Genomic DNA, 12356 nt, shown 5'->3' on the forward strand with positions numbered 1-12356 from the left:
GAAAATTCTTACAACCAAAGCAACTTTTGCCATTTCAAAAGTACTTGTGTGTGGAGATGGTTGTAAGTGCTTTATTGCACTCTCTCATGTTACAGCTCTTTAGCAATCCATAGATACCAGCTGTAAAATACTACTGCAGAAATCTGAATAAAAAAAAACAAAAAAAAAAAACGACAAAACCCATCTTACTGCGGCAGACAGACTTTTAGTTTAAATGTATTGCGAGCACACTGATCGGCAAGTCTGTAGTTCATTTACACTGCTTCCAGCTCTGAAAGCTCATACAGGAGGTACAGACAACATTATAGGTAGTGTGTGCAGAAGCCAGGCACTGCACTTGCAATCCGCTGATGGCGAGTGCAGTACTTTGCTCCCTGGTTCACATTGGTACGATTTGACATGTCCTAAATCGGTGCAACGCTGCATTTGCAGCACCACACAGATTTCAAAAAGTAGGTTTCTGTACTACTTTTTGGGATTTCAGACTGCGATTTACATTGACATTTGTGCAGAAACCTGCATGCATGAGTTCAGCTGAAGCTCAGTGTCAACCTGGGCTGCAGGCTCCCGTTTTAAAAGATAACATATTTTTGTGCATTTCTTCTTAAAGCAGAACGTTAGCCTTTAAGAAAACAAATATCTTGTCTGTCAATCTCATCAAAAGGACATATCCAGCTATAATGCACACCCCAAAATATAAAACAAAAACTTGTAAAATGTTTATGACATTCTGGTCTCTTCTGTCTAACCCTCCTCCCTGCCCGTCAGTATTTGTGTACACAGAGCCACTAATGCGACCCACCACACAATTACAGCACTTCTCACAGCCGAACCCAGAAAGAAAACCGGGAGGATTTGGAAATGCCCATGACAGACATCACAGCACTGAAGGGTGGGGACACTTGCCAGGTGTGTTTGCCATAATGTGCTAATATACAATGCATACTAGCACATCATGGCTTTTAAAGTTCCTTAGCCAATTTTTTAACTAATGTAATTTTTTTTGCAAATGTATATTTTATTTGCATATATTTAATTCAGCTTTGACCAGGATCATAATTAAAAAGTAAACAATTATATTTACTACTGCTCATCATAAACTCAGAGGACCTGCCAAAACATAAAAACAGCACCATCAAAAAAAAAAAAAAAAGATAAAAAGTTCTTCTAAGGGTCCTTTCACACAGGATGGAACTGTGATGATCCACCCCGTGAACATCCGATTACTCAGCGGGGATCGCTCCATTGAAACCCGCTGAGCCAGCGGATGACAGGGCCGTTCCTGCACACTGTGGGACGGCCCTGTCAGATCTCCGCTCTCCCCTATGGGGGGAAATTGGATGAACACGGACCGTCTGTCTGTGTTCATCTGATCCCGTGTGGAAAGGCCCGTGTGAAAGGGCCTTAGCCTTTAAAAAAAAAAAATTATATATATATATATATATATATATATATATATATATATATATATATATATATATATATATATATATATATATATATATATATATATATATATATCAAAACTACCACCTTTTGTAAGGCAAATATTGTTTAAGTACACTTATAAAAAAAGCACAGTACACTGACATTCTTTAGTTTAACACAGACATAAGCATTCACAAAATAATTCTAAACCACAACAGGATGACATTTAGTTTGCTCTATGCACATCAAAAACAATTGTCATTTGTTATTTCCCCAAAAATACCATTTGTGTTTTTTTTTTTTCCTGTTAGAGGGAGATTACGTTTGTTCTCCATAATCCCGCTGTAGGTAGGTAAGAAACTCTCTTGCTCTTTCGCAAGATGGACTAAGAACTATGGGATTTGTTGTAATGCATAGAGCAATGCACATGACCACAACTAACATGCATTGCTCTTCCAAAAACTAAAGAGTGAGGGGGAAAAGAAGAGGTTTGGAAGCTCATAGAGGAATTTACAAGGGGGTATAAAAGCACAGCAAGGAATGCTTCCAGGAAAATCAGGATTACCATAAAAGTAATAGATGTTGGGCACACTTTTAATACAGTTTTTCTCCTGCCAGGAGAAAATGTGTTAAGAAGAGCTGGGTAAACGTTCAGTGTGCATGAGGCCTTAGTGCCACTTTATTATTTAACCGCAGATTAAAGTGGGACTTAAGTTTCCATACTTACCTGTTCAAGGTTCCTGTTCACCAATGCCGGCATCTTATTCCGAGTGCTGATTTTTGGGCCTCATTGACTGCCAGGAGATGACATCACTCCTGCACATGCGCAGAAAGCTGTCATCTCGGGGCTTGGAGACCAACCCAGCACTGGAAGCTGACGGTCAGCAGGTAGGTAGGTGCGTTTTATTGCAAAAGAGGTAGTATATGCCTCTTCTGCAATAAAAACCTGTTTGCTTGCAGTTTTTTTTTTTCTTTTTGTTTTTTTTTTTTAAAAGCAGGATTTTGTTCCAACTTACAGCTAATCATTTTGAGAACCCCTTGATAAACAGTACTTAAAAGTGATTGTAAATTCTTGTGTGTGTTTAAAAAAAATAAAAAATCATGTTATACTTGCCACCTCTGTGCAGTGGATTTGCACAGAGCAGCCCAGATCCTCCTCTTCCTCAGGTCACCCTTTTCTGCTCCTGGTCCCTCCCTCCTATCAAATGCCCCCTCAGCCAGCAGCTCTCTATGGGGGCACCCCAGCTGAGTCAGAGCTCCGTGTATCAATTCAGATACGGTGCCCCGGCCTGGCCTCGCCCCCTTTCTCCCCTGATTGGCTGAGACACAGCAGCAGCGCCATTGGCTCCCGTGGCTGTCAATCAAAATCAGTCAGCCAATCAGGAGGAGTGTCCTGGACGGCTTAGACATTCATGGACATCGCTGGAGAGAGAAGGGGCTCAGGTAAGAAATGCTGCTACACACAGAAGGCTTTTTATCTTAATACAGACTGTTTAGGATAAAAACCCTTCTGCTTTTACAACCTTTAACCACCTAAGGACCAGGCCTCTTTTTCAGATTTGGTGTTTACATGTTTAAAAAACAGTTTTTTTTGCTAGAAAATTACTTAGAACCCCCAAACATTTTATATTGTTTTTTTTTCTAACACCCTAGAGAATAAAATGGCGGTCATTGAAATACTTTTTTTCACACCGTATTTGTGCAGCGGTCTTACAAGCGCACTTTTTTTTGAAAAAAAAAATAAAAATAAGACAACAGTAAAATTAGCCCAATTTTTTTTTTTATATTGTGAAAGATAAATGGTACGCCGAGTAAATTGATACCCAACATGTCATGCTTCAAAAGTGCGCCCGCTCCTGGAATGGCGTCAAACTTTTAGCCTCAAAAATCTCCACAAGCGACATTTAAAAAAATTCTACAGGTTGCATTTTTTGCATTACAGATGACATCTAGGGCTAGAATTATTGCTCTCGCTCTACCGATCGCGGCGATACCTCACATGTGTGGTTTGACCATCGTTTTCATATGCGAGCGCTACTCACGTATGTGCTTGCTTCTGTGCGCAAGCTCGTCGTGATGGGGTGTTTTTAAAAATCTTTTTTTTTTTTTTCTTATTTATTTTAATTGATTTTATTTATTTTTACACTGTAAAAAAATAAAAAAATAAAATAAAAAATGGATCACTTTTATCCCTTTTACAAGGAATGTAAACATCCCTTGTAATAGAAAAAAAGCATGACAGGTCCTCTTAAATATGAGATCTGGGGTCAAAAAGTCCTCAGATCTCATATTTGAACTAAAATGCAAAAAAAATAAAAAAAAAATTATATATACACCTTAAGGCTGGGTTCACACCGCTGCGATGCGGGAACGCCGCGAATCCGCGGCGTTTTCCCGCATCGCATTACTCCCGCCGGCAGTTCACACTGCCCTATGCGGACGGCTGGGAGTGTCAATGATATGTTAATGACACCCCCAGATCCGTCCGCATATCGCAGTGCGATCTGCCGACTCGCACAGGAATCGGATAGCATGGTGTGAACCCCCATGCGATCCCATTCTGTTGCGGACCAAAAAAAGGGTCCCGTGCGAGTTTGCTGCGGGAGCGATGTGAATTCAGCCATACTATCTGTATGGCTGAACTCGCATCGCTACGGAGATCGGATGTGATTTGCACTGCAGTGCGGGTGCGAATCACATCCGGATCTCCCCCCGCAGCAGTGTGAACCCAGCCTTAAAGAGGTATGGGCAGAAGTGACGTTTTGACGTCGCTTCTGCCCTCCTATGGTATAGAGACGAGTGGGGGGCCATCTTGGCCTCACTCGTCTCCATACCCAGCTAGTGAAAGGACCCGATCGCCTCCGCCGCTACCGACGGCTCCGGTAAGCGGCGGAAGGTGCGGGAGGGCGGCGGGAGGGGGGGGTGGCACCTCTCCCGCCGTCGATAGCGGTGATCTCGGGGCGAATCCGCCGTGGAGACCACCGTGATCGTACAGACGACCGGCGCCTGAAGAGATGGATATCTCGGTTGTGGCAGCAGCTGCTGCTGCCATTACCGAGATATCCCTCTTCAAAAATAGGAGGTACATCGGCGTGCGCTGGTCGGTAAGTGGTTAAGAGCACAAAACTGAATGGATTTTAGTTTGCCACACTAAAATTACACATTGAACCCTCAATGAATGAATGGTATTCAGTGATACAGAAGAAGTTAAATTCCTTTCAAGTGGGTCGTTGCCTCCAGCTAATGTCTTGACATAATTGGCTTTTCCGTCTCCCGTCTGAAGTGGGTCAATTTATACATTAATTCCCAACATTCTTAGATACTATATATTTCTGCAATACTCTGCATCAGCATGAGCCAGACAGTGTGCACATGCATCTGTCCCAATTTTGCACCAAAAATAAAATATCAAAAAAATGTTACGACCAGGGAAAAGATTCATATACAAGAATGAAACCGATGCCTCTTATAATGTGATCTAAAAGAAAATGTGCTTCCAGATCCCAGAACAGTAAAGAGAAAGGATGCTAAACCGAATGGCTTGATACAGGCACAAAGAACACGGTACATTTGAACACCTGACAATGTGAGGCTCTTGCTTTATATAAAGTTGTGCTCATAAAAGTTTACATACCCCGGCAGAATTTATGATTTCTTTGCCATTTTTCAGAGAAAACGAATGATAACGTGGAAGGGAGTTGTTAATAAAACAGTCTCCTATCCCACGGACCAGCGATGCGGCCGTCTGAAGCCTAGCACCTCTCCCCTGCCTCTCCATGGTGCCGTCACTGCAAGTGTGGGCACCTGGCTGTGACAGCTTGTGGCTTCACAGCCAGGTGTGCACTGCACTCTTAGTGGCCATGCAATCTTCTGCGACATGTCCCAGAAGGTTGCAGGGAGGGGGGGGGGGGGGGGGGGAGTCACGGCGAGGCGACGAGAACAGCAAGCGGGAGCTGGTACCTGTCAAAACATCACAAAAACAAACACACACACACACACACACACACACACACACACACACACCAAATGTGGCATGTCAGGGGGGCGAGGAGTGCTTAAAGCGGAAGTTCCACTTTTGGGTGGAACTCTGCTTTTTAAAAAATCATTTTAGGCCTGAAGATCACCACAAAACCCACAAATTATATATTTTCGGAAAACAGATACCCTAGAGAATAAAATAAATAGCGGTAGTTCCAATTTTTTATAACACACAATATTACCGCAAAGGTCTAGCAAATGCTAATTTTCAGGAAAAAAAAAAAAAAAAAAAAACACATGAACGTGAATTGTAGAGCGAAAAAAAATTAATAAATACGCAATAAATGAAACCACATTTTTGATAAAATATAAAAGACAAGGTTGCAGAGAGTAAATAGATACCCAACCTTACATTTTTGTGCACCCATGAAATGGCGTCAAGCTTCAGTACCCTATATTTTCTATGGGCAACACTTCAAAAGCCCCAGTTTCGTGTTACGGAGGAGGTCTTGCATTAGAATCATTGCTCTCACTCCGGCATGCGTGGCAATATGTAACATGTGTATTTTCAATCAAAGTTTTCACATGCAAGCGGTAACCCGAATGCATTTACGTTCGTACATGTGTATATGTGAGGGTGAGATTTTATGTGCAACCTTTTTTTTTTTTTTGCAAAAAAATATAAACGTTTTTACTCAACTTTCCCCTCCACCCGGAAGTTTAGAGATGAAGGGGAGGAGAGCGGATGTGTGTCCTCTCTTCTCCTTCCCCTGCAGCCACCGTCACCCCCAGGGAGCTCCCAGGCCCGCCGATGGGAAAGTGAAGCCCAGTAAGCATGGCAGGGTGTGGCAGTAGCGCCGATACCGGGGGTATGCGATGGTGATCAGATGGCAACACCACCACACAAATGCTCTCAGCTGACAGGCAGAAGTCTCCCTGTTAGTTTCGCACACAATCTTCATAGCTGCATTCTGTGGAATAAGCCCCCCTCCCCCGCTCTCAGGTCCGTACGGCCAAATCATCCCTTTAAACCTGAACACATACGAATCACACAGGTTCTGATGCTAATTTAATGCAGATAAGGCACAATGTGAGTTTAATTACTACCTTAATCAGCCACAGAACCTGTGTAATTCATATGCGTTTGGTTTTAAAGGGATGAGGTGGCAACCCTACGTATGGATCTGGCGGCCAAAGGATTAAAAGATCGTGTTCCTTTGCAACCGGAAGTGCAACACTCCGGGTCACCGGAAGTGGCGCAATCGCCATCTTGACTGGGTGCATATTACAGCTGGCATCTTGGAGGAGTCCCAGGGAGAGAACAGACGTGGGTCTGTGGCAGGTTCTGATTCTCTCCCCTTCATTAAGGATTTCATGCGCTCCATGAAGGATAAAATGATGATTTCTACCTTGCGCTCTGTTAAATCTGCTCCAAGGAGCCTTCCACATCTCAGCTGTTCCTCCTTTTAGGGAGGACAGCAGAGGACCCAGGCAAATCACTGGCAATGCAGCCAGCCAGACAATGCCCACCCTGCAAGACAATGCCCACCCTGCAAGGGTGGGTTGACCAGAGTTGCCAAAACCCCCCACAGAGCGAACCAGATTAGTCCAGATACAGCCATCCAACAGCAAGCAACTCCACAGCACAAACGCCACTCAGGTCAGGAACATTTACCAAGGACTCAAGAGGCGCTTTTGGAGTCGATCCATCTTCTGGAGGAACGAGGACCAGATAAACCTTTAAAAAAGGGTAACAGCTTTTGCATGTTAACAGAAACTCCAGGGCATACCCACAAGCTATCCAGGAAGCTTGGGAAAGTTATCCAGTAACCACAATCACCCACTCAGTCAAAAAAAAAAAAAAAAAAAAAAGAAAAAAAAAAAAAAAAAAAAAATGGGGATGTATTCTCCTGAAAGGTCAGAAACACAATAATAACTGAGGGCGAGAGGGAGGGTTTTATTTTTTATTAAACTGTTTCTGTATTGTGTTTCCTGTAGAGGGCGGAGCCAGCATCTCTCTAGCTAGCATATAGACATCCTGGAAGACACTTTTTTTCTAGGGCTGCAACTAACGATTATTTTCATAATCGATTAATCGGCCGATTATTTTTTCGATTAATCGGATAAAATCATATTTAAAACAATAAAAAAAATGCCATTTTTCCATTTATTTAAAAGTAATAATGAAAAAACTGAGTGCAAGGGTCCTTTCACACGGGGCAGATCAGTGCTGATCCGCCCGGTGGGTATCCGCTTGCTCAGCGGGGATCGCCAGAGAGATCCCCGCTGAGCAGGAAGATGACAGGTCCGTCTCTGTACACTGCGCAGGGACGGACCTGTCACAGCGCCGCTCTCCCCTATGGGAGATCGGATGACGACGGACCGCAGTGTCCGCCGTCACCCAATCCAATCACGGATGGAAAAAAGCTTTTCCTCCATCACACTTTCTCCGATCGGAGCGGGTCAGATGTCAGCGGACATGTCACCGCTGACATCCGACGTTTCATAGACCTCTATGGAGCACCCGTTCAGGTCCGCCTGAAAAACTGACAGGTGGACCTGAACGGATCGTCCGCGTGAAAGGGGCCTTACACTCAAACTGCAGAATAAAACACCAATGATGGAGTAACACCATCTTCCCCCCCATAAAATGCAGCTCATTACAAGCATAAAAACATAGTCAGCATATCACTGATTTGCGCCAAGCTCACCACCGATCAAAGTTCCTCCAAACAGACTTCTAGTGAGTCCCAGGATGACGCCTATTGGCGCAAATCATTAGCAATATGCTTGTAATAAGCTGCATTTTATTGGGGGGGGGGGGGGGGGGGGGAGATGGTGTTATACCTTTTATTTAAATAAACAATGTGGCTGTGCCGAGCAAGTGGAAAGGCTTAGATAGTAGTTATTATCTAATCCTATCTAATAGATAGTAGTTAATTATTAGGTTAGATTTGTTGTAAAATTTTTTGCAACCCTTGAAAAAAAAAATAACCCCGTCACTTCCGGTGCAGTTCCGTCACTGAAACAGCTGACGGCGGCCCTTTACCACGCACTTTAATGCTATTAACAGCGCATGCCCAGGATATTTCTTTAGCGGTGGAGAAAAAATGATGGACTCAATCGGGCGGAGACTTGCGGGCGGGCGGAGCTGGACAGATGGTTAGAACATCAGCAGCAGCCCCGCTGACCCCACTAACATGCCCCCGAAACGCGCATGCGCTGGATATTTGTTTACTGGTTGACAAAAATTATGGACGCAAGCGGGCGTAGACTTGCTGGGAGGGAGAGATAGAGCGGAGCTTGGAGAGGAGGGCGGGGCCCCATGCATAGCACTGACTACATGTACAGTACTTTCTGGGCACACTGAGACATATTTATTGGCAGAACAATGTACTGTACATGTAGTCAGTGCTATGCACGGGGACCCGCCCCCCTTTCCAAGCTCCGATCTATCTCTCCCTCCCAGCAAGTCTACGCCCGCTCTAGTCCATAATTTTTCCTCGACCGCTAAATATCCTGCGCATGCGCTGTTAATAGCAGCTTGCGTCCATAATTTTTCTCGACAGTAAACAAATATCCCGCGCATGCGCGATTCCAGGGCATGTTAGTGGGGTGGGCGGGGCTTCTGCTGATGTTCTAACCATCTGTCCAGCTCCGCCCGCTCGAGTCCATAATTTTTCTCCACCGCTAAAGAAATATCCTGCGCATGCGATGTTAATAGCATTGAAGTGGCGCATGCGCGGTAAAGGGCCGCCGTCAGCTGTGATGGGGTTACAATTTACAACACTGCCTCCGGCGTTTCAGCCCTATTTCCCCTTCCCCCCCCCCCACCCCACCCCTATAATTAGTTAAAAAAAAAAAAAAAAAACGGTTGTTTACAACAAAAAGAAAAAAAAAGTATCCATTTCCAATAGATGATAAAAACTAAATTTGCATACAATTTTGTATGACTGAGTAATTGCCAAACTAACATGGCACTAAAAAGCAAAAAGAAATAAAAAATGACCTGATAATGAAGCGGTATATACAGACTAAGGTGCTGAAGTGGTTACAGATAAAATAACAAAGCCAGTTTTTGCTGCAGTATTTGGCTTCAATCTAGAGATTTCCCTCGCAATTCTTTTTTATGCCTCTAGATGTCCTCAATCTGATGGCCAGCATCATTCAATCCACTGCATCTAAAGCTCAGGTTGCCCTGGACTCTCCCCAGCCTCTGCCTGGACAGTTCATAAAGAAGCAGCAGAGTGATGAGCTCATCTGTGTCACTCTGCTCTCTCTTCTATCAGCATACTTCTTATCAACACATGAACTGACTGGTCTCTTCTGCTGCTACTTCCTCTCACACTTCAGCCCCGCTGAACAGAGACTGCAAGAAGCCGATACCAGGTAAATTTTAGGTACATACATTTTGTGACGTATTTATAACAGACTTTATGACTGCCTGGAATTCAGATCTAAGACAAATGAGAGATACCACCAAGTAATGGGAATAAACGCAGCCGCTATGTATGAGTACCTAATGCAATAACATTGTGAAACACTGCCAAGTGTGGCTTATTGATTTATCTTAGCAATTGTTCAGTTCAAGGAAGAATGGAATGCTTGCTATAACAGCAGCAGTCTAAAAATCTGCATATAAAATATAACAGAAGCAGCATGTTAAATTATGTCCAGATTAAACTTCTTCCTGGTAAACACCACATTCAGAATGCAAACAGAGTACTAACAGAAAACACACCGTGTCCTGGGGACCAGTTAGAAGCCTGCTGTTGGAAGTGGAAGTAAAACCTAAAATTTTAAAACATATTAGCAAGCAGGCAGCTCTTAATTGCATAAGACCCCTTTCACATGAACGGACAAAATCGGGTTTGTCTGTCAGTATTTTAGGCAGACCCGATCGGACCATTCATTCAGTGCCAGGACAAAGACATCCAGCGCCCAGGGCTAACATGCTAAACTGCCCCTCCCCCCCAGGTTGTGCATGGGTTAAATGCTCACTAATGCCTAGTACACATGATTAGAAAATTGGATGAAAATAAGAGCATTTGGAACGATCGTCTGATAATCAGTTTATTAGTACACAGCATTGAAGAGCAGATTCCGACAGTTTTTGTGAAAACATCACAATATACGCACCAAAAAATTATTTGTAAGATAACAGAAATACAAAAAAAAAAAAAAAAAAAAAAAAAAAAAAAAGAAATTATCTAATGACCATGTGCATGTTTGGAAATGAAAGGATAAATTACAATCCATAATTTCTGGCACTGCATTCGGTCTACTGAGAATTTTTTGTAATCTATTTGCTTTCCATATGAGACTATCATGGAAAGAGAAAAAAAAATGTCCGATATTCTCATTGTGTGTCAGGCCCTTTTATTCTAGGAGCAGAGGATAAAGATACATGCATTAGGTTTTTTTCCCCCCCATTCAGCCAGCTGAATGGGGGGGAAAAAAAAAAAAAATAATACTAAAAAGGCGCTGTACAGGCACTACAGCTCCTGTGAGGGCTTTCACACTGGAGTGGTGCACTTGCAGGATGGTAAACAAAACAAACAAAAAAAAAAAAAAAAACAAATACACACACACACACACACACACACCTCCTGCAAGCTGCATCCTTGGGGCGCTGTAGGAGCAGTGTATTCACCGCTCCTACAGCACCCCTTCCCATCGAAAGCAATGGGGCAGCACCGCTAAACCACTGGCATAGCGCCGCAGTTTTAACCCTTTTTCGGCTGCTAGTGGGGGTTAAAACCGCACGGCTAGCGGCCGAATAGCGCCGCTAAAATTCTGCTTTACCGCCGATGCCCACAACACCCCAGTCTGAAAGTAGCCTTACAGATTCATCCATCCACATAAGAGAGGTGGATGCAGATATCTTGCCAGCCGAGATGTATTTTGACAGTGGGGACTCTGTCAGAATACACTGCAGCGGATTGAACAAGGTTTTCCAGCAGTCCCTTTCTACAGAAGCTGATCTGATAGGCAGCTTCTGTCCAACAGGCAAGGCCACACATAGATCAAAAGTCAACTAATTTTGATCCATGTGTACCCAGCTTTACCATATTCCTTGCTCCAGTAGGCTTTCTCCAGTGCTGTGACTGTGTTGCGTCGCGTTTGTTAAAATATGATTTTTTTTAAACTTAATCAGACATAACATTACATTGGACAATAGTGGTTGCTCATTGATTTGTCAGATTTTGGCTTGAGTAGATTTCTCAAACAAATGCTTCTGCATACAATGGGTACATAGATACCATTGTTGTATTCAATTGACAGTTTCAGCAGTCCAGAGTTTACACAGCTACAGTAAACAGGTATGTTTTCTGTTTGGCAACTATGGTAAACAGCCTGACACAAAAAAAAAAAAAAAAAAAAGGGGGATTCAGGCATAAGAAACACACATCACATGCTTTAAGATCAGAAGCCATTCATCATACAAGGAGGTGCTTGGTCTCCAGAAGAATCGTTGTCAATGGAAGATCACGAACATACATTAACAGAAGACAAGTAACTTTTAAGTGTATTTGTACTGTTATAGACCATAGGCTGTTCATTTTCTAGGCATTTTGCTTGTTATAGATATCTGTCAGTCTTGTGTTGTATTCCTAAGATTGTAATAGTTTTGTATGTACAGCATCTTTGTATAATAAAAGCACATTTACACACTGCAGAAGTCTCAGCTTCATTGCTTATACCACAAAGTAACCTTGCTAAATAGACGCAAGCAAAACAGACTGGTCCCCTGGAGCTCCTGGGTGAATTGTGAGTAGCTGTTGTCACACTCCAGCCTCATCATACTATACAGGGTAATGTTCCTGAGGTCTTTGGTGGAGGAGGAAAGCACTGCAGCTGGCTGGAGAAGCTATACATGAGGCCATTTCCCCCAGCACTGCAAGGGGGGGGGGGGGCTATTTTACTTTGCTGGAGTTGGGCTGCATCAC

General features: G+C 43.4%; 1 protein-coding gene across 4 annotated transcripts in view; it reads right to left on the reverse strand.

Moving 5' to 3' along the window:
• The window catches only part of DGCR2 (DiGeorge syndrome critical region gene 2), a 97305-nt gene that overhangs the window by 68879 nt on the left and 16070 nt on the right, over positions 1 to 12356 (reverse strand). The window lies entirely within an intron of this gene.

Source organism: Lithobates pipiens, unplaced genomic scaffold (genome assembly GCF_037356315.1).
Source record: "Lithobates pipiens isolate NorthernLeopardFrog02 unplaced genomic scaffold, aLitPip1_a1.2 Scaffold_3, whole genome shotgun sequence".
NCBI lineage: Eukaryota > Metazoa > Chordata > Amphibia > Anura > Ranidae > Lithobates > Lithobates pipiens.